The sequence below is a fragment of the Lepisosteus platostomus genome, chromosome 11 (genome assembly GCF_059453375.1).
Source record: "Lepisosteus platostomus isolate fLepPlt1 chromosome 11, fLepPlt1.hap1, whole genome shotgun sequence".
NCBI classification, from domain to species: domain Eukaryota; kingdom Metazoa; phylum Chordata; class Actinopteri; order Semionotiformes; family Lepisosteidae; genus Lepisosteus; species Lepisosteus platostomus.
Window position 1 is genome coordinate 82691 of NC_142621.1, and position 24709 is coordinate 107399.

The window sequence follows — 24709 nt, forward strand, 5'->3', positions numbered from 1 at the left end:
CGATTTCAAGTCTTTCCGATAGCGCTTTGAGACTCAGCTCCGTGGACTCGTGTATCTCTGTCGCCACCCAGTGGACATTTCTCGGAAGTGTCACCGCCCGCCGGAATTCGGAAAAGTCCCGGGACTGAAGCTGTGTGACTGGACAAGAGCCTGTCTCCCGCCTCCTGCTGAAATCTCAGCGCCGATTGGACAAAAGCTGCTCACAGTCCGGATCCAGTGGAAGGCCGATCCACTCCGGGTTTTCCTTAGCCGGCAGTCCGGATCCAGTAGAAGGCCGATCCACTCCGAGTTTTCCGTAGCCGGCAGTCCGGATCCAGTGGAAGGCCGATCCACTCCGGGTTTTCCGTAGCCGGCAGTCCGGATCCAGTGGAAGGCCGATCCACTCCGGGTTTTCCGTAGCCGGCAGTCCGGATCCAGTGGAAGGCCGATCCACTCCGGGTTTTCCGTAGCCGGAAGTCCGGATCCGGTGGAAGGCCGATCCACTCCGGGTTTTCCGTAGCCGGAAGTCCGGGTCCGGTGGAAAGGCCGATCCACTCCGGGTTTTCCGTAGCCGGAAGTCCAGGTCCGGTGGAAAGGCTGATCCACTCCGGGTTTTCCGTAGCCGGAAGTCCGGATCCTTTACGATGCACGCAAGACTACGTTACAGATCACCGGAGTACATTACACAGGCAAATAAAGATAAGGTACGCACAGCTTTCATGTTGTGATACTTAGACATGGTTTGGAGACGTTCCCTCGTGTGTATTTTGAATTATTCAAATGCGTGTCGCTTCAATTTGGAAGCGCATAATTTCAGTGCATGAGCTTACCCGTTATATTGGGCGAGATTTCACACGGATAATCAAACAAGAACGAGTTTGCCCTGGAATCCATTCCACTGCCCAACCTGAAAGTCAGAGCATGAGAACGGACGGATTGTATGGCGATTGTGGTGCTGCTCGACCACATCAATTAGGCGAGAAGTACAATCTGCTACTACGACATACGGTCTAATTATTCAATTTTCGATTATTTCTCATCTTTAGGCTATTTATACATCTAATAACGAGCAAGTATAATGATTAAGCCAATGATACATTATATTTTAGATTCGGTTCAGCAGTATTGAGCAGTAAAATAACATCAATTTGTCTACAGGAAATGTCAGAATTAGAAGCCTTCTTTACACCATTTTGCCGATCTGTTCAGAGTGTTTTAACAACAGAACAAAACAAAAACAAACGTAAGGTTTCTGGGCTGCTTTGAGAAAGACAATTATCATCTATATTACTTTTAAATCTATGCACACTGTGTATCTTTATCGGGTCGATTCAATGTACAATTTTGTACTGACGCCTTAACCTTATTATTCATACAAAATCTGTTTGACAATAGTCATGTTTGATTCCACTCACTTTCCCCAAAGAGGTGCTCCAAAATAGTTTGACAAGATATTGTGAGATTGCGACAGGGATCTGAAGTATTTATTAGTACAAGTATAACTAAATTGTTTTCCTTGTAGTCTAATAAAGGTTGTAAATTCTTCCATAGTTTCTGATGGTATACTGTTAGTTTCTTAAAAGCATCAATACCTCTCTAGGAGTAGCTCTGGTTACGACGGATTGTTATCAGACGTATCACAAACATTATATCTATTCATAAAATCTGCTTGATTCTACATTTCATCATCCACACCAGTTAATTTGTTGACCCCGCTTATACTATTTTAAACCCAGTTTTCAAAGCACAGGTTTATTTTTTCTCTGTATTCTAGATGATGTATCTATGGGAGGTATGTTTATCTATAAGAGACCACGTGAGGAGAACTTCTTCATGGAAGCTGGCAAGTTTCAGGGGGGTTTCCAGCATCCAAATGACATTCAAGTAAAAAGTCTATACCCGCTAGGTCCTGAATGATTAAATTAGGGAAACATACACCACCTACTTTGCTTAATTTTGTAAATAGTACTCTGTCGGTATCGGTATTAGATGCTCTAAACCCTGTAGCATTTAGGCCTCCTTCTGCCCGTGTTTGACAAATAACAACCATGAATAAAGTTTTTTTTTTTATTTAACTAAGGTAGAGAACATCAAATCACAAAATCACCTTTTTGAAAATCTTAATACCAAGATATTTAATCACATCTTTTACATGTATATTACGTACGGAGCAGACACTTTTCAACAGCCACCAGTTCACTTTTCTGATATGTAAAGAAAGACCAGATACAGAGGAAATGACTTGTAAACGCATTTAATTGCTTTGTCCACCTCTGTGTGCTTTCTCAGAGAGAGAGTTGTATCCTCAGCCAATTGGGAACACCTGTAATCTCTTTATCCTGTACTTGAATACCCTGAAACTATTTGTTATAGGGGTGTAAGCAGTGGGAAGAGGAGTGGGCTCGTGTCGAATTGCCTTACCCGTTCCCAATCTGCAGGAGGTCCCACGACGGCAGGTAGCTGCTCCAGTCGCTGGAGCTCAGTTCGCTGTCGAGGGAGGACGAGGGCTCTGGCTCGGGGGAATCACGGCTCCACAGCTCCTACCTGTTGCAGAGTGTTTCTGCCCTCCCGATGGCCTCTGTGTTTTAGAAGGATCTGTCTCTTTTCGCTTGCTTACACCACAGGTTTCATCGACGATAGTGTGCATCCTGAAGCAGTGAGTTATCGGTCTTATTTCTACTGAGAAACAGTTCAAGCACTCACAAAACAATAACCAGGAGACGGTGTATGAAAAAGAATTGTAAGACTTGCAGAGTAGATTTGAATAGACAGTAGACGTCACACTGCGTGCTTGAATATCAGAGATTCAATTCATTCTTTCCTGTAGGTTAACTTCCTGTTTGACATTGTTCCGCTGTCACTTCTTCACAAACTCATAACTCGCCGTGTTCAATTTTGTGTTGAGTTACAGGAACCTCAGCATCAGATGAAATCCTCTTCAGCGCCCCAGGGAGACTGGGGGACTTGCCAGATTTTCAGCTTTATCACTGGGTCCTTCGGCTCAGGGCTGTTGAGCAAAGTGCTCCCCTCTGCTGGAGAGCCACAGGGGCACTACAGAGCGGCCTCGTGTTCCCTGCTCCTGCCCGTGCCTGTGGACGGCCAGTGTGACCGCGCGCGAGACAAAGTAGTGCATTCGTGGTGTAAATACAGAATGTTCACTAGCTGACTGAGGAAAGTTACAGAGACGGGAGTATACGTTCTGAAATAATGTGAACCACTGTTACTACACACAGACAGACTACTTAAAAATCATGTGGCTTTTTAAGGTTGTTTTGTCTGCCTAAAGTACGTTAGATTTGTCACAGCAAAGAGTTTGAATACTTACAGAATGCAGCAGCTAGAATTGTTACTTGGAGCAGAAAGAATGACCACATAACCCCCATACTTCTCTCTCTTCATTGGCTTCCTCTCAGGTACAGGGCGGACTTCAAACTCCTTCTACTTACTTACAAGGCTCTCAGAGGTCAGGCACCTGTCCTGCCTCGCAGGGATGCTGCAGAGGAGAAATACTGTACACAGCATAGTTTCAGAGGCCTGTCTGTCCTGGGCTGGGCACCATGTGAGTTGAATGCTGCATCAGTGCCATGGATCCAAGAGGGGCATCATGGATACAGCTGTCGTTTAGGAGGATTCTGCTGGTCTGCACAGACCTGCATGGGGTACTGACATACAGACGACGTGATGGATGGATGGATTAATACCCGCATTCATTTCTTTCTTTTTTTTTAATGATATAATGTTAGCATGCCCAAAGGGGTTGGGCAGCCAGTTGACCTTGGACCCCTAGAGGATTTTATTCTCCTTACTGAGGAGTCTTTGGTTCCTTTCCTCCATTGTCTTCAGTTCTGTATTCACAAAATGTATATTTACCTGCATTGTTCAGCGCCTTGGGGCAACCTTGTTGTGAAAGGCGCTATATGAAAATAAATTGAATTGAATGGAATGACAGAGTCACGGCTTTTCCAGTTTCCTCTCCTATTATCTTCTTTATCTGCACTCTAAAACACAGTGAAACCTTGAACCTTTCAACTGGACCACTGCCGTTCTACATCAAAATGACTTTAACTAGGACGGAGACTTGAATGGGATGAAAAAGGAAAAGGCATTATTTGCAGGAAGAAATTAAACTGTTCCACCTGATCACTTGCTAAACAAAGTGATTCACTGGAGTGGAGGCGGTGAAAGCTTTGTGAATCAACTTACAAAAGGATACATGTAAGAAACGTGGCTCCCATATTTAACCCTTGAAAAATCTATGAGTGTTATGTGGAGGTGAAAGTATTGTTCAATTATTCTAATAAAGCTCACTCAACTAAGACCCAGAAAAGTACCAGAGTATTCTCACCTAAGAGGAAATACTAACAAGTAGGATGCTAAAATGAAAAGCATTAAAAAGTGAATGATCTTCAGTAGCTGAAATGATTATTGAGCTCTGGGTCACAGTGCTCCTGAAAAAAAATCAAATTTCAGCAGACACCCAAGGACAGCAGGTGAGCACCATGCTGAGCCAGTGTATAAGTGTATGAATCACAGTTTCAAGGAGCTTTTTTCAGTTTCGTTCCACTGATCGGCCAACACGGGGGGAACTTCAGTCTTACTCGCCCTATTGCATTAAGAAACTGTACAACATTCTCCAATAAGAACTTGCGACCTCACCTAACGAAAAGCAATTTGCGTAGCAGGGAAAGAGTGGACTCCCACTGGGGATTTTTGTTTTTCATCCCGATGGTGATGTGCACTATATAGAACGTTGCTGGACCCATGTGCAATTGGTGTCATTTCTAATCTAGAGGTCAAAGCTGTGAAACTTTCAAAGAGATGGAAGATCTCTTGCGAGACACCAATTCACAGAAGGGGCTAATGAGATCTTTGCTTGAAGTCTCATTGTGCTGCACTATTTCATTTTTCAGTGGGCACGACTCACAGGCATCTAAAATCATCTCAGTGACAGACTAAACAGGCCTCTCGCAAAGACTCGGGAACAGACACAGACCTTATCATCTCTGCTCCTCGGGAAGCGTGCAGAGATCACATTAGATGTGTTGCTCAAGCTCTTTATTGTCACATACAGTAAACCCAGCAGTGTGGTCAGTGCGGGATGTGTTCTGTCCTGACGGCAGGGTCAGCAGCCAGAGGAGACCTGAAACACAAGACGGAGAGGTAAGACATTGATTCCGACAGAGAGAGCTTTCACACCGGATTACTGACAAGAGGAGCAATAAGAGAAGAGTTGTAAAGACACGCCGAAGAGAATATTCTCATCTAAGAGGAAATATTAACAAGTAGGATGTTAAAATGAAAAGCATTAAAAACTGCATGATCTTCAGTAGTGAAATGATTACTGAGCTCTGGGTCACGGACAGCAGGGGAGTGAATGAGTTGTTTATTTTGTTTCCTGTGAATTATGTAGAATTCACAACGTGTTCCATTTGTACAGGAAAACCATTGAGAGCAGATTCACTTCTTCTGCGCCAGAATGAATGATTTCCATCTTCACTCTAGGGTACTGTACTTTACAGCTCTGTATTGTATTCTGCATATATGTCTGTTATGTATACATTTTCTTTCTCACTTTGTCTCTCTGTCCATTTGTATCAGTTTGTTGGAGAGCACCGTCACACCAGCATCACAACATTTATTCTACTGCCTTATTAAGCAAATGTCTCTACTAAATTCTTTTTATATATAAAACATTTTTTGACATGATATACACAAATGGCTAATTATACTTTCTGATTATATTTCCATCTTAGAAATGAAGCATTTCTCTCCTGCAGTTTGAGGTTGTTAAATAGAAAACTGGCTCACTCCAGGGCCGAATCTTCTCCCTCTCTTACACTCTCTTACATTCGTTCACGAATGATCACAAGAGCAAACACATAGACTGGCTTCTCACAAAGTGTGTCGATGACACAGTCCCGGTCAGCTTACTAAAGGACCCAGAAAATCACCACGGGCCAGTCTGAACAGTTTCACGGAATAGTCTGTTGACTTCTCTTTGATGTTTCATGTTACAAGAGCAAAACAATACTCACTGATTTGAGGATAATTGCGCCATCCCTCCAGCCTACTGAAATGAACCGTCAGACTGCAGAAGCTGTCAGTGACTACAGGTCCTTGGGCCTGGTCAGAGAAACCTGAGATGAGACAAACGTTGTGAGACCATTTATAAGCTTGTGACCTCAAATTAAACGGAAGTCAGACATTTTCAAAGGGGGCAACACTGCGGCACAGTGATTAGCATCGCTGCCTCATAGCACCGGGGCCCTGGGTTTGATTCCAGGGGTGCTGTCTGTGTGGAGTCTGCATGTTTGTTCGCGCTGCAGGGGACACCTCACCCCCACAGACACAAACTCACACCACAGCCCGATTTTTCCACAACACAATCAACCCGCCAGTATCAGTTTGTGTTCAGTGCTGGGGAGGTGCCTTGTCCTTGCAGAACAAAAACAAGGTGATCAGGACTGACGGCAAGATTCAGGTATTCAAGTACCCAGTAAATCCAGGGCTCAAATGGGGGAACTGTTTCACGAGCTACACAATATCCTCACACACGATGACAGAGCCTTGGAAAGCCGTGTGGAGAGTGAGGTGCTCGTACCCAGCCGGAGTTAAAAGACCACGCATTGAGCAGAGCAACTGAGCAAAAGCACACTATCGATCTATCCAACCCAGAAAAGCACACATCTCTGTGATACAGAGGCTAAGGCAACATGTGAGTAAAGGATTTTGAATCAGCAATTGTGCTGATGAGCCAGTCAGCAATTTTTCAGAAACAGCAAACATGTCGTCAGCCTCCAGGAGCTGCAGAAGATTGTGAGATATAAAGGAGTGAAACCAGGGCAGGAGAAACTGATTCCTCGTGTAGGAAGCTGAGGAAAACGATGCACACCCTGCAGACTGAAAGGAAGACAGCACAAACTATCGGTAATGTCAGCCTAGAAGAAAGTGTAGTGCAGTGTGTTGCAACTAAGTTTTTGTTCAATATTTGTTTTGTCTGAAAGAGACTATTTTGATTAGATACATGCAATACTATTTCTTTCTCATTCTCTGTCTTTTTATGTCTTATTTGGATCACACCATAAAGTTCATAACCCAGCCAGTTGCTTTGGCTCTGAAAGCATCCCTCAGCAGGGACAGCCCTGATCCCCAAACACAGGGCTGCCCTTCCCACTGCCCGTCTGCTCTCTGCCCAGTGGAAGTAGCGTTTCTGCCCCGCAGCTGTGTGAGAGAAGATGACCTGAGAGCACTAACCCACCTCTGGAGAGGGAAGAGTCTCAGCTGGAAGGGAGGAGGAGCTGCCGGGCTGCCGCAGACAAGGCGCCGCTGAAATGATAGAGAAATCTTTTAGAATCAAACGTCACCTGGCTCAGTGTTTAAGCTGTAGTACATGATCACATTAGATTATTAAAACATGCAGACTGCCATTTCCATTCTGTACAAACAAAGGGTTTTCCATTGTAGAAAACACCACTGCAAATCCAAAGCGGAGTGCACTGGGACTGCAGTCCAGAGAAACCCATCATGTTACAAGAACTGGAGGCCATTTCACACCAAAACTGGACAATAGGATTCTTTCTGCACACCCAGTACTGGGGGCTGTGTCAGAGGCTCCTCACCGTTCTGTGATGATTTTAGACGTTGAATCGGGCAGGAGGCAGGCGCTCTTCGGGAGCTCTCGTCCCGTGCTATAACTCGGACCACGCGATGGCACAATTGCTTCCTACATACAAACAGAAACTTCAAACAACAAACCCCAACAAGAAATCTGTGCACACTTGGACTCCTGCTGCAGCTGAGGAGCTGTCACGCACACACCTCCTGTGTGGGTAGTGTTGGCCGTAGGACGTGTTGTTCACAGAGAGAAAAAATACACCATAGCAAGTCAGCACTCAAACAAACCAAAAGGCCAGTTTTATTGAAGTTGACGCAGCTGGCCACACAAACACTCACTGGGTCTCTTCACCAGGTATCCACACCGACAGCACCCCAGGAAACCAGACCCATGAGAACAGGGGCAGAGCATGCAGACTCCACACAGACAGCACCCCATGAACAGGACCCATGAGAACACAGGCAGAGCATGCAGACTCCACACAGACAGCACCCCAGGAAACTGAACCCATGAGAACGGGGCAGAGCATGCAGACTCCACACAGACAGCACCCCAGGACACCAGACCCGTGAGAACAGGGGCAGAGCATGCAGACTCCACACAGACAGCACCCCAGGACACCAGACCCATGAGAACAGGGGCAGAGCATGCAGACTCCACACAGACAGTACCCCAGGAAACCGAACCCATGAGAACAGGGGAAGAGCATGCAGACTCCACACAGACAGCACCCCAGGAAACCAGACCCATGAGAACAGGGGCAGAGCATGCAGACTCCACACAGACAGCACCCCAGGAACAGGACCCATGAGAACAGGGGGCAGAGCATGCAGACTCCACACAGACAGCACCCCAGGAACAGGACCCATGACAACAGGGGCAGAGCATGCAGACTCCACACAGACAGCACCCCAGGAACAGGACCCATGAGAACAGGGGCAGAGCATGCAGACTCCAGACAGACAGCACCCCAGGAACAGGACCCATGAGAACAGGGGCAGAGCATGCAGACTCCACACAGACAGCACCCCAGGAAACTGAACCCATGAGAACAGGGGCAGGGCATGCAGACTCCATACAGACAGCACCCCAGGAAACCAGACCCATGAGAACAGGGGCAGAGCATGCAGACTTCACACAGACAGCACCCCAGGAAACCAGACCCATGAGAACAGGGGCAGAGCATGCAGACTCCACACAGACAGCACCCCAGGAACAGGACCCATGAGAACAGGGGCAGAGCATGCAGACTCCACACAGACAGCACCCCAGGAACCAGACCCATGAGAACAGGGGCAGAGTATGCAGACTCCATACAGACAGCACCCCAGGAAACCAGACCCATGAGAACAGGGGCAGAGCATGCAGACTCCACACACACAGCACCCCAGGACACCAGACCCATGAGAACAGGGGCAGAGCATGCAGACTCCACACAGACAGCACCCCATGAACAGGACCCATGAGAACACAGGCAGAGCATGCAGACTCCACACAGACAGCACCCCAGGAAACTGAACCCATGAGAACGGGGCAGAGCATGCAGACTCCACACAGACAGCACCCCAGGACACCAGACCCGTGAGAACAGGGGCAGAGCATGCAGACTCCACACAGACAGCACCCCATGAACAGGACCCATGAGAACACAGGCAGAGCATGCAGACTCCACACAGACAGCACCCCAGGACACCAGACCCGTGAGAACAGGGGCAGAGCATGCAGACTCCACACAGACAGCACCCCAGGACACCAGACCCATGAGAACAGGGGCAGAGCATGCAGACTCCACACAGACAGCACCCCATGAACAGGACCCATGAGAACACAGGCAGAGCATGCAGACTCCACACAGACAGCACCCCAGGAAACTGAACCCATGAGAACGGGGCAGAGCATGCAGACTCCACACAGACAGCACCCCAGGACACCAGACCCGTGAGAACAGGGGCAGAGCATGCAGACTCCACACAGACAGCACCCCAGGACACCAGACCCGTGAGAACAGGGGCAGAGCATGCAGACTCCACACAGACAGTACCCCAGGAAACCGAACCCATGAGAACAGGGGAAGAGCATGCAGACTCCACACAGACAGCACCCCAGGAAACCAGACCCATGAGAACAGGGGCAGAGCATGCAGACTCCACACAGACAGCACCCCAGGAACAGGACCCATGAGAACAGGGGGCAGAGCATGCAGACTCCACACAGACAGCACCCCAGGAACAGGACCCATGAGAACAGGGGGCAGAGCATGCAGACTCCACACAGACAGCACCCCAGGAACAGGACCCATGACAACAGGGGCAGAGCATGCAGACTCCACACAGACAGCACCCCAGGAACAGGACCCATGAGAACAGGGGCAGAGCATGCAGACTCCAGACAGACAGCACCCCAGGAACAGGACCCATGAGAACAGGGGCAGAGCATGCAGACTCCACACAGACAGCACCCCAGGAAACTGAACCCATGAGAACAGGGGCAGGGCATGCAGACTCCATACAGACAGCACCCCAGGAAACCAGACCCATGAGAACAGGGGCAGAGCATGCAGACTTCACACAGACAGCACCCCAGGAAACCAGACCCATGAGAACAGGGGCAGAGCATGCAGACTCCACACAGACAGCACCCCAGGAACAGGACCCATGAGAACAGGGGCAGAGCATGCAGACTCCACACAGACAGCACCCCAGGAACCAGACCCATGAGAATAGGGGCAGAGTATGTAGACTCCATACAGACAGCACCCCAGGACACCAGACCCATGAGAACAGGGGCAGAGCATGCAGACTCCACACAGACAGCAGCCCAGGTAACACACCCCAGCAGGAGGAGGCGCCGACGGACTCGCTCATGGTGCAGTGAGCCCAGCGGTGTGAGGCTGGTGTCCAGCGCTGATGTGTCCCTGATAGTCCTGTCCCACAGCCTGCGAGTCACCGTTTCTTCCACAAAATACTCCAGCCAGCGCTTTTTAGACTAAAGTTTCTTAAGTTTCTGTTTTTCTCGCAGATTAGATTAAAAAAGCCGCCTGTTGACCTGCTGGAGGTCAGACCCGCTCCGGCAACAACTACTGCAGCTCCGTTGCCCCGGCAACCACGTTTTATTTAACAAAGTAAAATAAACACCGGAGAAAAGTTTGCAAACAAGACAAGAGAGCTCAGAAACCTACAGACACGACGGCAGCGGGTTTTGTTTCTGTGTCGAGTGGATAAACCAGGCAGGACGAGCGCTGCAAACACACTAGAGTACACATAACACAATCAGGGGTACACAAGACTCCTGCTTTTTACACAAACAGGTTCAACAGGTCAATAAAGAGCAGGTCGGCACAGCTGTCATGATGTCTCATTTACAAAGAGTCTGAAGATTTGCTCGTCTCTTCCCAGAGCAGCTTCACTCCGGAGAGCAAGGAACAGCTCCTGCCGAGTCCGTCTTGTAAGACAGACATAGAAATCCGCGACACGGTAAATACACTGACATTGTATAATTAATTCTGATGCTCAATCAAATCTGCGGAACACGTGCGGAGCGCAGTCCAGAACACTATAAAGACTACATTTCCCACAAGCCCTGTGGCGACTTCCTTTTGACGTAATCGATTCGCGTCTTTTTATTTTTAATTATAACAACAATACATGCCATAAAAACAAGAATACATATAACACAGAGTATAGTCAGGGGTACATACGATAATACATGTACATGTTATGGAAAAAGATTAAACAAGTAATCTTGTTTAATAGTAAACAAAAGCAGATGAGGTCCGTACATGTTTCAAATTGTCTGTACAGACGCATTTACATCCGTTTTAAAGTGTTTAAACATGGGTCTCCTCTCACAGCATTTCGTTAATTATTATGAAGTATCATATTTTTTTAAATACAAACGATATTTTCATATTACTTTCAATAGGTTTAAAATGTAGTATTATTTAACTTCTTTAAAAGTAATGTCAATATTAGTTTCCTTCTTTACGTTATCTTTCAGAGTTGCTGTCACAAACGTCACAGTTATCATCTGTATTGATTTTCAATCTCTGCACAACGAGGATCTGTACAGAGGCGCTATTGGACTCGCCGCCATAGACTCGTGTATCTCTGTCGCCGCCCAGTGGACATTTCTCGAAAGTGCAGTTCTTTTTAACTTTTTATGGTAGCAATAAAAATAGATACAATACAAACAAGAGTATATTTATAGCACATCAATAATACCATCAGGGGTACATAGTATAATATATTTACACTTCTGAAAAAAAGATTAAACCAGGTTAATAAAGATAAGGGCTGATATAGTCTGTAAATACACTTTTACATCTATTTAAAATGTTCTAACGAAACTGCCTGAGGAAAGAACTTACTGTTTTGATTACATGAATCAGAGATTGTGACTCTGCCTTTAGCTTCCCATTCCTTCCAAACAATTTCAATTTCACACCTCTGGTTGTGCCAGAGGGTCCTCAGTGGAAGAGATACCAGGGTCCCCAGCACTGCTGTCACCTCTTCTGTACTCCTCCTATGCTAACAGCTGTGTATCTACTGCTGACTCCGTGAAAGGAATCAAGACTCCAGATGATCCCACCCAAATAAAAAAAAAATTCTGGAGTGGAAGGAGGTCTCTGCTTTAGTCGGCTGGTGCCGTGAAAACAACCTCTAACTCTGTATAACTCCAACTGCCTGTGTCTCAGGAAGCCCTGGTCCGTTTGTAATGGAAAACCATTGAGAGCACTAGAATGACTGATTTCCATCTTCACTCTAGGTCACTGTGCTGAACAGCACATTACTGTATTCTGCATATGATATGTCTGTTATTTACACCTTTTCTTTCTCACTTTATCTCTCTGTCCGTTTGGATCAGGTATTTGGAGAGCACCACCACACCAGCCAAACTACCCAAACAGTTGCTTAGGCACTCAAGTGGACTTGATCAAATTAAACTTTCCAACCTAAACAGGAAAATGACAGTTTAAATGGATTCTGCTGCCTTATTAATCATATTTCTCTTCTAAATTCTTTTAAAATAAAAACAAATATTTCTGACATGATACACACAAATAGCTATTTTTATACTTTCTGGTTATATTTCAATCTTATAAATGAAGCATTTCTTTCCTGCGGTTTGAGGTTGTTAAAGAGAAAGACCCCATACTATCACAACCCCCTTTACAGGCTGGTGAAAGAGGTGAAATGAGGTAGCGGAGGTGTAATTGAGTCGGACAGCAAACTGTCACCTGCTGCTTGCCAGGACAGGAATCTTACAAAGGTCCACTCCTCCCAGGAGGGTCACAGTAACAATGATGATGAGTAACACGAATGATTACAGTTCAGGGCCCCAGCACTGCCACCCACTAAAATAAACATGACACACAAGAGAACCCACAAGACAGTCATGGAAATCCATGACACGATAAACACGCTGAAATGGTACAATATAATTAATTCTGATGTTCAATCAAATCACCGAAACACGTGGGCAGTGCGGGCCAGAGAACTACAGAAACTACATTACCCATACGCCCTGTGGGCGACTTCCTTCTGACGTCATCGACTCGCGCCTTTTGAATGTTATTTTAATTTTGGGTTTATTGTATTTATTTTGTATTTTGTATCCATGTACAATACATTCATTCATTCATTACTCTTGTTTGCAATGCAATGTATTCTTTGCATTCTTTGCTGTTGAAAATGCTTAAATATATTTAAAATTAAAATAACGTATTAATACGAACATTACTAACGGTATTTTAATTAAAAAAAACTTTCGGTGAAATTTTGCTGAATGACCACCAAGCGGCGCCATTGGCACATTATTGTAAGACTAATCATTTCTAAGAAATTTTCCAGTTTAATTCCACGGACCGGCCATCAGAGGGGCACTTTACTCGTCCTGCTGCTTCTGTTGAATTAATAATTGCTTAAATTATTGTCTGGTTAAATTGTCTGGTGGTAAGTATTTGTAATATAGGATTGCTCATGTCTGATCTGGAACACGAGATGGAAGTTTAACATGTGTGATTCACTGAGGTGGAGGGGTGGGAAATGACTGAAAGAAGTCTTGCCATGCTGTATTACTAATAGTAGTAGCATTGTATTGTATTGTCATATTGTCATATTAACACAAATCCTCAGACTCACTAACATCTCCAATAGAACGACAATCTCACACATCAAATATTAGAGGACCCTTCCTTTATACCTAAAAGCTTTCAGTTGTTGGACAATGAAAAGAGTGCTTGCAGGAATCTAATTACTGTTGTTATAAACTCATTACAAGCTAATTGTCTCATTTCTTTTTTTTCTTTCTTCTCTTTTCAGCAGTAAATAAACCCATTACTTGATCCCTTACATTTCAAAACGCTCTGTATCAAACCAACAAATCGTTCATAAATTTAAACCATGTTTTTGAGAAACTAGCCTTAAAATCAAAATGACTACATTCATATGAAACACACTCAGAAACAATATCAAATGGTTTGATACAGAGTGCAGAAACAACTGAAGAGAACTACCAGAACTAAAACAACACCACACCACTCTGAACTGCGCCTCAGATACTGTGAGATGGTTAGACACTACATGCACACCCTAAAGAAGATAGGCACATACACAAACAGACAACTCTCAGACCACAAAAGGCCTGTAGCCAAGACACAGTCAACAACGCTTGACCCAACTGGAGCTCAGACCTGCAGCAAAGCCTGCTCAAACTCCTCAACCTCGTCCTGACGGCCGGCTGTTTCCCTGAGGCCTGGAATCAAGGACTGATCACGCCCGTCTGTAAGAATGGAGACAGACTCGACCCCAACAGGTACCGGGGCTTCAGTCTTGAATATCTGATAACCGGCCCTCCTTACTGAGCACAATGTCCTGCATTAGAGTCAGACTGGCTTCCTACCAAACCGCCACACATCCCATCACATTCACACCTGGGCTCTGATGGCCCATCTGGACCCAGAACAGCAGAGCCTGGCACTGCTGGAGCAGCACTGTCAGACCCGGGCACTGCCAGCCCATCTGGACCCAGAACAGCAGAGCCTGGCACTACTGGAGCAGCACTGTCAGACCTGGTCACTGCCAGCCCATCTGGACCCAGAACAGCAGAGCCTGGCACTGCTGGAGCAGGACTGTCACATCTGGGCACTGCCAGCCAAACTGGACCCAGAACAGCAGAGCCTGGCACTGCTGGGGCAGTACTGTCACACCTGGGCACTGCCAGCCCATCTGGACCCAGAACAGCAGAGCCTGGCACTGCTGGAGCAGGACTGTCACACCTGGGCACTGCCAGTCAATCTGGACAAGACCAGAGTTATGGTTTTCCAGGAGAAAGCCAGACCTCAGGGAAACGGGTACAAATTCACACTGAACAACAACACATTGGAGCACACATCCAGCTACACATATCTCGGTCTCACCATCAGCTCTTCTGGGAGTTTTGACCTGGCAGTGAAGGCACTGAGGGAGAAGGCACTCAGGGCTTTCTACGCAATAAGAAGGAGGCTCTTCAATGTCAACCCACCAACAAGAATTTGGCTCCAAATATCTGAAAGTGTAATCCAACCCATTGCCCTATACGGCAGTGAAGTGTGGGGTCCCCTCACAGACCAGGAGTACACTCTGTAGAAACTCCTCCTTGCGCAGAGAAAAACAGCTAACAGCGAGTGCAGGGCTGAATTAGGCCAGTACCCACTATTGGTAAACATACAGAACAGAGTAATCAAACACTTGTTACACCTGAGAAACAGAGGCCACAATTCATACCACCACTAGGCCCTGCTGATCCCAGAGTACAGCTGGTCTTGACACCAGTCAGTCTCAGGACAGCACAGCTGCAGCAACACCAATCACAATCATCCAAATGCGGAGGGGACTGCAGTCCAGAGAAACCCAGCATTTGACAAGGACTGGAGGCCATTTCGCACCACAACTGTAGAACAGGATTCTTTCTGCACACCCAGTACTGGGGGCTGTGTCGGAGGCTCCTCACCAGAAGAGACTTGCATTCCTGTTGGCTCCTCTCGTTCTGTGATGATTTTAGACGTCGAATCGGGCAGGAGGCAGGCGCTCTTCGGGAGCTCTCGTCCCGTGCTATAACTCGGACCACGTGTTGGCACAATTGCTTCCTACATTGAAACAGAAACTTCAAACAACAAACCCCAACAAGAAATCTGTGCACACTTGGACTCCTGCTGCAGCTGAGGAGCTGTCACGCACACACCTCCTGTGTGGGTAGTGTTGGCCGTAGGACGTGTTGTTCACAGAGAGAAAAAATACACCATAGCAAGTCAGCACTCAAACAAACCAAAAGGCCAGTTTTATTGAAGTTGACGCAGCTGGCCACACAAACACTCACTGCGTCTCTTCACCAGGTATCAGAAACAAAATAAAGGAACAATCATTTTATCATATCCACTCGCACCTTGCTCTCATTTCCAGACTCCTAACTTACCACTCCCAACAAACCCCAGTGCTCGCAACACCCTTTAAATAGGATTTGGCCCGTACCACTATGGATACAATAGGTGTAAAACAGAAAATTCACAAGACAAACAACACATAGCACAGCAGTCTGGACTACTTGGACACACAATTACATGAAACCCTTAACAATTCACAGGACAGACATTCATCAGATCTTCTATACCTAGTTGCCATTTTTCGCAATAACATTAGGCTCTGATAACCTCCCCTCTCAGCATTCCAGCAATGTTATGTTCCTCTAGCTAAGCTTCAGGCATATAACCAGTCTCCTATCTGTTTGCAACCTTTTGACCTTTCTGAGGACCCCTCAGAACAAATAGACACTGGCGTCTCCTCTCATGCAGTGCTGTTAAGACTTAAGCTAGTGGCATCCTACACTATGCTTTGTTCCTTTAGGGCCATTTCTCTAAAAATAGTGTTCTCTACCTTTTGATTCCCCTCCTGTCCACAGCTAGAACAACTGTTTGCTAACAAAGACTGTTTATCTGTCTGGAAAGGTCTCCAAACTGTTACCAATTCCAAAAGAAAATCCCCTCAGATACATCTTGATCACTCTCTACCAGATAACACATTTTACAGCAGGTCTGAAACACAAAGGATCTCCAACGACCTTGTCCATGGCAGTCTCGCAACTCCTCCAAATAATTCACATCCTGGGGATGAGCTATTGTCCCCCACTCAACTGGAGTGCCACACCCACTCACACTCAATCTCTCACGAAGACTTGACGCCGTTTACAAGTCTTGAGAATGCCCTGTGAAGCAAAGAACAGGATGTGTTAAGGCTATTCAAAAAGCAAAACTGTAAAAAGGCAGCAGGACCTGACTGTGTATCTCCAGCCACACTACAGCCCTGTGCTGGCCAACTCGCTCCAATCTTTACAGACGTTTTTAAGCAATCATTGTCCCAGTGCACAGTGCCAGACTGCTTCAAATCTTCTGTTATTGTTCCTGTTCCAAAAAAGGACACAAGAACCTGCCTTAATGCCTACAGACCCGTCGCACTAACGTCAGAACTGGCGCGTCTTCCCAACACGTTCGTGTCACAGTGAGGTGACCCCTCAAACAAGAATTATTTCCTGCCTCATATCTGACTACGGCACCTAGCAATGCAAACAGGGTGCTAGGGCCCCTCTCCATTACCACAGGTTCTGTTGATCTCCCAGATCCACCAATGCCCACACAGACCAGCGACAAGCATGTGTGTCGTATAAGTGACCTTTTTATTTTCTATCCACATTCACCATCAGCCAAAGACACAACGAAAACAGCAGCAACAAAAGGTCCTTCCAAGGATCATAATGAATCCAGAGGGACAGCAGTCTTTTCTGTCAAGTACCGAAGAGTGGCCACTCGAACAATTCTTCTTCGTACCTGTAAAGTCTTTGATGGCCCCAGTGAACGAGAGGCCGGTCCCATTTCCCCAGACTCCGTTCAGGTTCCACTAGAAATCCTCCGGCGAACTGTATTCCATTCCCCTCAGTTTGGAGCGGCAAGCGGGGCCGGTTTCTCGCTCCTTGCCTTCAGGTATTAAAAGTCTCTGTACAGTACCTCTGTTCCGATGCCACTGTCTCCCGTGGTCGTCCATCGGTCCTTGCCTCCGCGAACTCGCGCTCCGCAGCTTCCCTTGTGCTGCCTGTGTCGTCTCCCAGGTCTGGTGGGAATCGGGAGCCCGCTCCGTTCCGGCTCAGATGGTTTTATTCCTCCCCTCAGCCCATCTCCCTCAGGGGGTTTTCCACTGTCCCTGTCAGAAAGGGGCTTGCCCAGTATTTTACCAGGAGGAAGCTCGTGTGGCTGAAGAGTGTGAGAGTGCCGAGCTTAGGTGTTATGGGCCCTTATCACTTCTTTGTTCACTCTCCGGGTCGGAGAAACCTGAAAAGAGACAAACGTTGTGAGACCATTTATAAGCTCGGTGACCTCGAATTAAACAGAACAATAGCAACACTGTTCTACAAACCTTTCATTGAAAGGGTTTTCAAACACTGTCCCACTTGCTGGTTTGGCAACATCAGTAGCTGGAATTGAATATGCAGCCATTAGTCTGCCTGGCAAAAAACAACCGGTCTCTCCAGTGGTCTGCATACAAGTGAACACACAAACCCCATACTATTAAAACCCCCTTTAGGGCACACTCACACCACAACACAATCAACCCGACAGACTCACCAACACTGGACTGCAGAAGCGGCAGGAAACCCTTGCGAACATGAGCAGAGCATGCAAACTCCACACAGACAGCACTCCAGGAAACCAGACACATGAGAACATGTGCAGAGCATGTGCGCCGTCTCTCAGCCTTTCACCTCCACTTGCAGATCAGGACGCGACCGGAGACCGGAGACTCCTCACTCCTGCAGGAGGAGGCGCCGACGGACTCGCTCATGGTGCAGTGAGCCCAGCGCTGATATTTACCGACAGCCTGCGACTCACCGTTTCTTCCTTTTCTTCTGCATAATGTCCACAAAATACTCCAGCCAGCGCTTTTTAGACTAACGTTTCTGCTTTGCTCGCTGATTAGATTAGGCTGAAAAGCCGACTGTTTACCTCCTCGAGGTCAGATCGCAACAACTTCTGCAGCACCGTTTCCCCGGCAACCACGTTTTATTGACAAAGTAAAATAAACACAGGAGAAAAGTTTGCAAATATGCAAGCAGGATGAGCCCTGCAGACACATGCTGCTGCCCGGGTCCGTCTTGTGAAATAGAACAGAACAGAAAACAGAAAGAAAAATACACACTCGAGTACACATAACACAATCAGGGGTACACAAGACTCCTGCTTTTTACACAAACAGGTTCAACAGGTCAGTAAAGAGCAGGTCGGCACAGCTGTCATGATGTCTCATTTACAAAGAGTCTGAAGATTTGCTCGTCTCTTCCCAGAGCAGCTTCACTCCGGAGAGCAAGAAACAGCTCCTGCCGAGTCCGTCTTGTAAGAGAGACATAGAAATCCGCGACACGATAAATACGCTGAAATTGTATAATTAATTCTGATGCTCAATCAAATCTGCGGAACGCGTGGGCTGCGCACGTGTTCTGTAGTGCGCTATAGAGCACTAGAGAGACTACATTTCCCACAAGCCCTGTGGGCGACTTCCTTTTGACGTAATCGATTCGCGTTTTTTTTCTTTTTAATTATAACAACAATACATGCCATAAAACAAGAATACATATAACATAGAGTATAGTCAGGGGTACATACAATAATACATGTACATGTTATGCAAAAAGATCAAACAAGTAATCTTGTTTAATATTAAACAAAAGCAGATAAGGTCCGTACATGTTTCAAATTGTCTGTACAAACGCATTTACATCCGTTTTAAAGTGTTCAAACATGGGTCTCCTCTCACAGCATTTCGTTAATTATTATATCGTGGAAGTATCATATTTTTTTAAATACAAACGATATTTTCATATTACTTTCAATGGGTTTAAATGTAGCATGATTTTACTTCTTTAAAAGTAATGGCAATATTAGTTTCCTTCTTTACATTAGCTTTCAGAGTTGCTGTCACAAAAGTCACAGTTACCATCTGTTTTGATTTTCAATCTCTGCACAACGAGGATCTGTAAGGAGGCGCTTTAAGATTCGCCGCCATAGACTCGTGTATCTCTGTCGCCGCCCAGTGGACATTTCTCAGAAGTGCAGTTCTTTTTAACTCATGTAGCAATAAAAATAAATACGACACAAAACAAGAGTATATATAGCAAATCAATAATGTCATCAGGGGTACATAGTATAATATATTTACACTTCTGAAAAAAAAATTCAATATCCGCACAACAAGTCTTCGACAGCGCTTTGAGACACACCGCCATAGACTCGTGAATCTCTGTTGCCGCCCAGTGGACATTTCTCGGAAGTGTCACCGCCCTCCGTAATTAGGTAAAGTCCCGGAATTGAAATTGTGATTGGACGAAAGCGGTATCTGCCCCGCCTCCAGCCGAAATCAAGGTGCTGATTGGTTCTGAGCCGAGTCACTCAACTTGAGGGCGGTAATTCCGTGGAAGAACAGGGAAGTCCGTGGTGATTGGCTAGGAGCGGTGTCACTCACAAAAACTAAAAGGAAATCCCGCCTTTTCCAGCCAACGGCGGTGATTGGACAAGCCCTGCGCCGCTCATTTGACGTCACTTAACTGCGACGAAACCGGATCTGATGCGTGATTAGCGCGACAGCCGGTCCGTCGCCCGAGGTCGGTGTGTAGCCGCGGCCCAGGATGCTGTGGTTCCGCTCTCTGCTCGTTAAGCACTGCGGACTCCTGGAAAACCGTATTGCAGGGCAGAGAGTTATTGAAATCCAGACGTCGCTGGAGAGTTTGTTTACTGACGAGTCACCTCACGTTGCTGATTAATTCGACCTCCTTGTGTTTTCTCTGCTTTAACAAATAGTAAAAATGCTATTCAATGCACACAAGAGTACATCACAGATCACCGGGGTACATTATACAAGCAAATAAAGATAAGGTCCACTTATCTTTTAGGTCCCGTTTCCTGGGGTACTTGCTTACCCCTTGATCGCAACAACTTTTACAGCTCCGTTGCCACGGCAACCACGTTTTATTGACAAAGTAAAATAAACAGGAGAAAAGTTTGCAAACAAGACGGGAGCTAAGAAACACGAGGACAGTGGGTTTGCTTTATGTGCCGGGTCGATAAACCAGCGCTGCAGACACGTGAAATAAAAGAAAACATACACACAAGGGAACACATAAGAGAGACATAGAAATACAAGACACGATCAATACGCTGAAATTGTATTAATATAATTAATTCTAATGTTCAATCAAATCAGCGAAACACATGGGGAGGGCAGCCCAGTGAACTACAGAGACTACATTACCCATAAGCTCTGTGTGCGACAACATTTTGACGTAATCGACTCGCGTCTTTTGTATTCTTTTTTTTAAAGAATTTTTTATTAAATTTGTAAAGAATTTACAAATACAAATACAATCAGAGGATCAAATTAGGTACAAGAGGACAAGCACAAACAGAAAAATAAACAGTTAACCGCCGTTTATTTATTAATAATAAATAAACCGAATTTATTATTTCTCACATTTTTAATAGAATTTAAATAGCGTTTCAGCTCCACCTCAAAAGAACTAAAAAGGGGAGTATTATTAGACCATTTGGATTTATGGATGTGAAATTTACCAAGAATGATTAATAAATTGACTATAAATAAATGCTCTTTTTCCAAATTTTCTACTAAACAGTACAATAAAATGTCAAAATCATTCAATCAAAAACCACCTTTAACTGCCTGCAAACAAAACTGTGTAAATCCGTCCAAAACAACTTCACAAACCTACACCTAACAAATAAATGCACCAAAGATTCCTTTTCCGCCCGACAAAAAACACACAGATCATCCTGCTCATGCTTAAATTTAAAGAGTACTAATTTCACTGGATAAAACTTATGAATGATTTTAAACGATATCTCTTTAACTTTATTTGTAATACAAAATCTATCAGGAATTGTCCAAACTAACTTCCAGTTTATATTTTCAAACATTGCATTCCAAAAAGACAAACAAGAAGGGATAAGATGGGGTTTACAAAGATTTCTAATATGAGTATTGTTACACTTCTTATCCTTTATTTCCACGCCATCCAAGAATAAATCAGTTGTAGGACCCAAAAGGAGGTCAGTCCTATTAACACTTTGATTTGCTTTTAATAAACCCACTACACCTTCCGGAATGGCGTCTTTTGTATTCTTTATGAGACCAAAAACTACAAGAAAACGTAACGTAGCAGTCGTATTGTCAGGGTACATGCAATAATACATGTACATTTTATGGAAAAAAAGATTCAACAAGGTAAATGCAGATAAGGCCCGTCCATGCTTCAACGTTCTTACAACACAGAAACAGACACATTTCAGAAAGACATTCTGAAATAAAATGTCTTTACATCCGTCTTAAACTGTTCAAACACGGTCTCCTCTCACACCGTTCCCTTAATAATTATGTTGCGCAAGTATAATAATGTTTAAAAATACAAACGATATTTTCATCTTCCTTTTCAATGGGATTAAAATGTAACAAATGTATTTCTTTCCGATTTCAAGTCTTTCCGATAGCGCTTTGAGACTCAGCTCCGTGGACTCGTGTATCTCTGTCGCCACCCAGTGGACATTTCTCGGAAGTGTCACCGCCCGCCGGAATTCGGAAAAGTCCCGGGACTGAAGCTGTGTGACTGGACAAGAGCCTGTCTCCCGCCTCCTGCTGAAATCTCAGCGCCAATTGGACAAAAGCTGCTCACAGTCCGGATCCAGTGGAAGGCCGATCCACTCCGGGTTTTCCGTAGCCGGCAGTCCGGATCCAGTGGAAGGCCGATCCACTCCGGGTTTTCCGTAGCCGGCAGTCCGGATCCAGTGGAAGGCCGATCCACTCCGGGTTTTCCGTAGCCGGCAGTCCGGATCCAGTGGAAGGCCGATCCACTCCGGGTTTTCCGTAGCCGGCAGTCCGGATCCAGTGGAAGGCCGATCCACTCCGGGTTTTCCGTAGCCGGCAGTCCGGATCCAGTGGAAGGCCGATCCACTCCGGGTTTTCCGTAGCCGGCAGTCCGGATCCAGTGGAAGGCCGATCCACTCCGGGTTTTCCGTAGCCGGAAGTCCGGGTCCGGTGGAAAGGGGGATCCACTCCGGGTTTTCCGTAGCCGGAAGTCCGGGTCCGGTGGAAAGGCCGATCCACTCCGGGTTTTCCGTAGCCGGCAGTCCGGATCCGGTGGAAGGCCGAGCCACTCCGGGTTTTCCGTAGCCGGAAGTCCGGGTCCGGTGGAAAGGCCGATCCACTCCGGGTTTTCCGTAGCCGGAAGTCCGGGTCCGGTGGAAAGGCTGATCCACTCCGGGTTTTCCGTAGCCGGAAGTCCGGATCCTTTACGATGCACGCAAGACTACGTTACAGATCACCGGAGTACATTATACAGGCAAATAAAGATAAGGTACGCACAGCTTTCATGTTGTGATACTTAGACATGGTTTGGAGACGTTCCCTCGTGTGTATTTTGAATTATTCAAATGCGTGTCGCTTCAATTTGGAAGCGCATCATTTCAGTGCATGAGCTTACCCGTTATATTGGGCGAGATTTCACACGGATAATCAAACAAGAACGAGTTTGCCCTGGAATCCATTCCACTGCCCAACCTGAAAGTCAGAGCATGAGAACGGACGGATTGTATGGCGATTGTGGTGCTGCTCGACCACATCAGTTAGGCGAGAAGTACAATCTGCTACTACGACATACGGTCTAATTATTCAATTTTCGATTATTTCTCATCTTTAGGCTATTTATACATCTAATAACGAGCAAGTATAATGATTAAGCCAATGATACATTATATTTTAGATTCGGTTCAGCAGTATTGAGCAGTAAAATAACATCAATTTGTCTACAGGAAATGTCAGAATTAGAAGCCTTCTTTACACCATTTTGCCGATCTGTTCAGAGTGTTTTAACAACAGAACAAAACAAAAACAAACGTAAGGTTTCTGGGCTGCTTTGAGAAAGACAATTATCATCTATATTACTTTTAAATCTATGCACACTGTGTATCTTTACCGGGTCGATTCAATGTACAATTTTGTACTGACGCCTTAACCTTATTATTCATACAAAATCTGTTTGACAATAGTCATGTTTGATTCCACTCACTTTCCCCAAAGAGGTGCTCCAAAATAGTTTGACGAGATATTGTGAGATTGCGAGAAGGATCTGAAGTATTTATTAGTACAAGTATAACTAAATTGTTTTCCTTGTAGTCTAATAAAGGTTGTAAATTCTTCCATAGTTTCTGATGGTATACTGTTAGTTTCTTAAAAGCATCAATACCTCTCTAGGAGTAGCTCTGGTTACGACTGATTGTTATCAGACTTATTACAAACATTATATCTATTCATAAAATCTGCTTGATTCTACATTTCATCATCCACACCAGTTAATTTGTTGACCCCGCTTATACTATTTTAAACCCAGTTTTCAAAGCACAGTTTTATTTTTTCTCTGTATTCTAGATGATGTATCTATGGGAGGTATGTTTATCTATAAGAGACCACGTGAGGAGAACTTCTTCATGGAAGCTGGCAAGTTTCAGGGGGGTTTCCAGCATCCAAATGACATTCAAGTAAAAAGTCTATACCCGCTAGTTCCTGAATGATTAATTTAGGGAAACATACACCACCTACTTTGCTTAATTTTGTAAATAATACTCTGTTGGTATCGGTATTAGATGCTCTAAACCCTGTAGCATTTAGGCCTCCTTCTGCCCGTGTTTGACAAATAACAACCATGAATAAAGTTTTTTTTTATTTTACTAAGGTAGAGAACATCAAATCACAAATCACAAAATCACCTTTTTGAAAATCTTAATACCAAGATATTTAATCACATCTTTTACATGTATATTACGTACGGAGCAGACACTTTCCAACAGCCACCAGTTCACTTTTCTGATATGTAAAGAAAGACCAGATACAGAGGAAATGACTTGTAAACGCATTTAATTGCTTTGTCCACCTCTGTGTGCTTTCTCAGAGAGAGAGAGAGTTGTATCCTCAGCCAATTGGGAACACCTGTAATCTCTTTATCCTGTACTTGAATACCCTGAAACTATTTGTTATA

General features: G+C 45.4%; 1 long non-coding RNA gene across 1 annotated transcript; it reads left to right on the forward strand.

Moving 5' to 3' along the window:
- Positions 1-566: 566 nt before the first annotated feature.
- Positions 567-3922, forward strand: LOC148651672 (uncharacterized). Its single transcript, XR_015925121.1, has 2 exons — positions 567-683; positions 3393-3922. It is a non-coding gene; the product is annotated as an uncharacterized LOC148651672 (long non-coding RNA).
- Positions 3923-24709: the final 20787 nt, after the last annotated feature.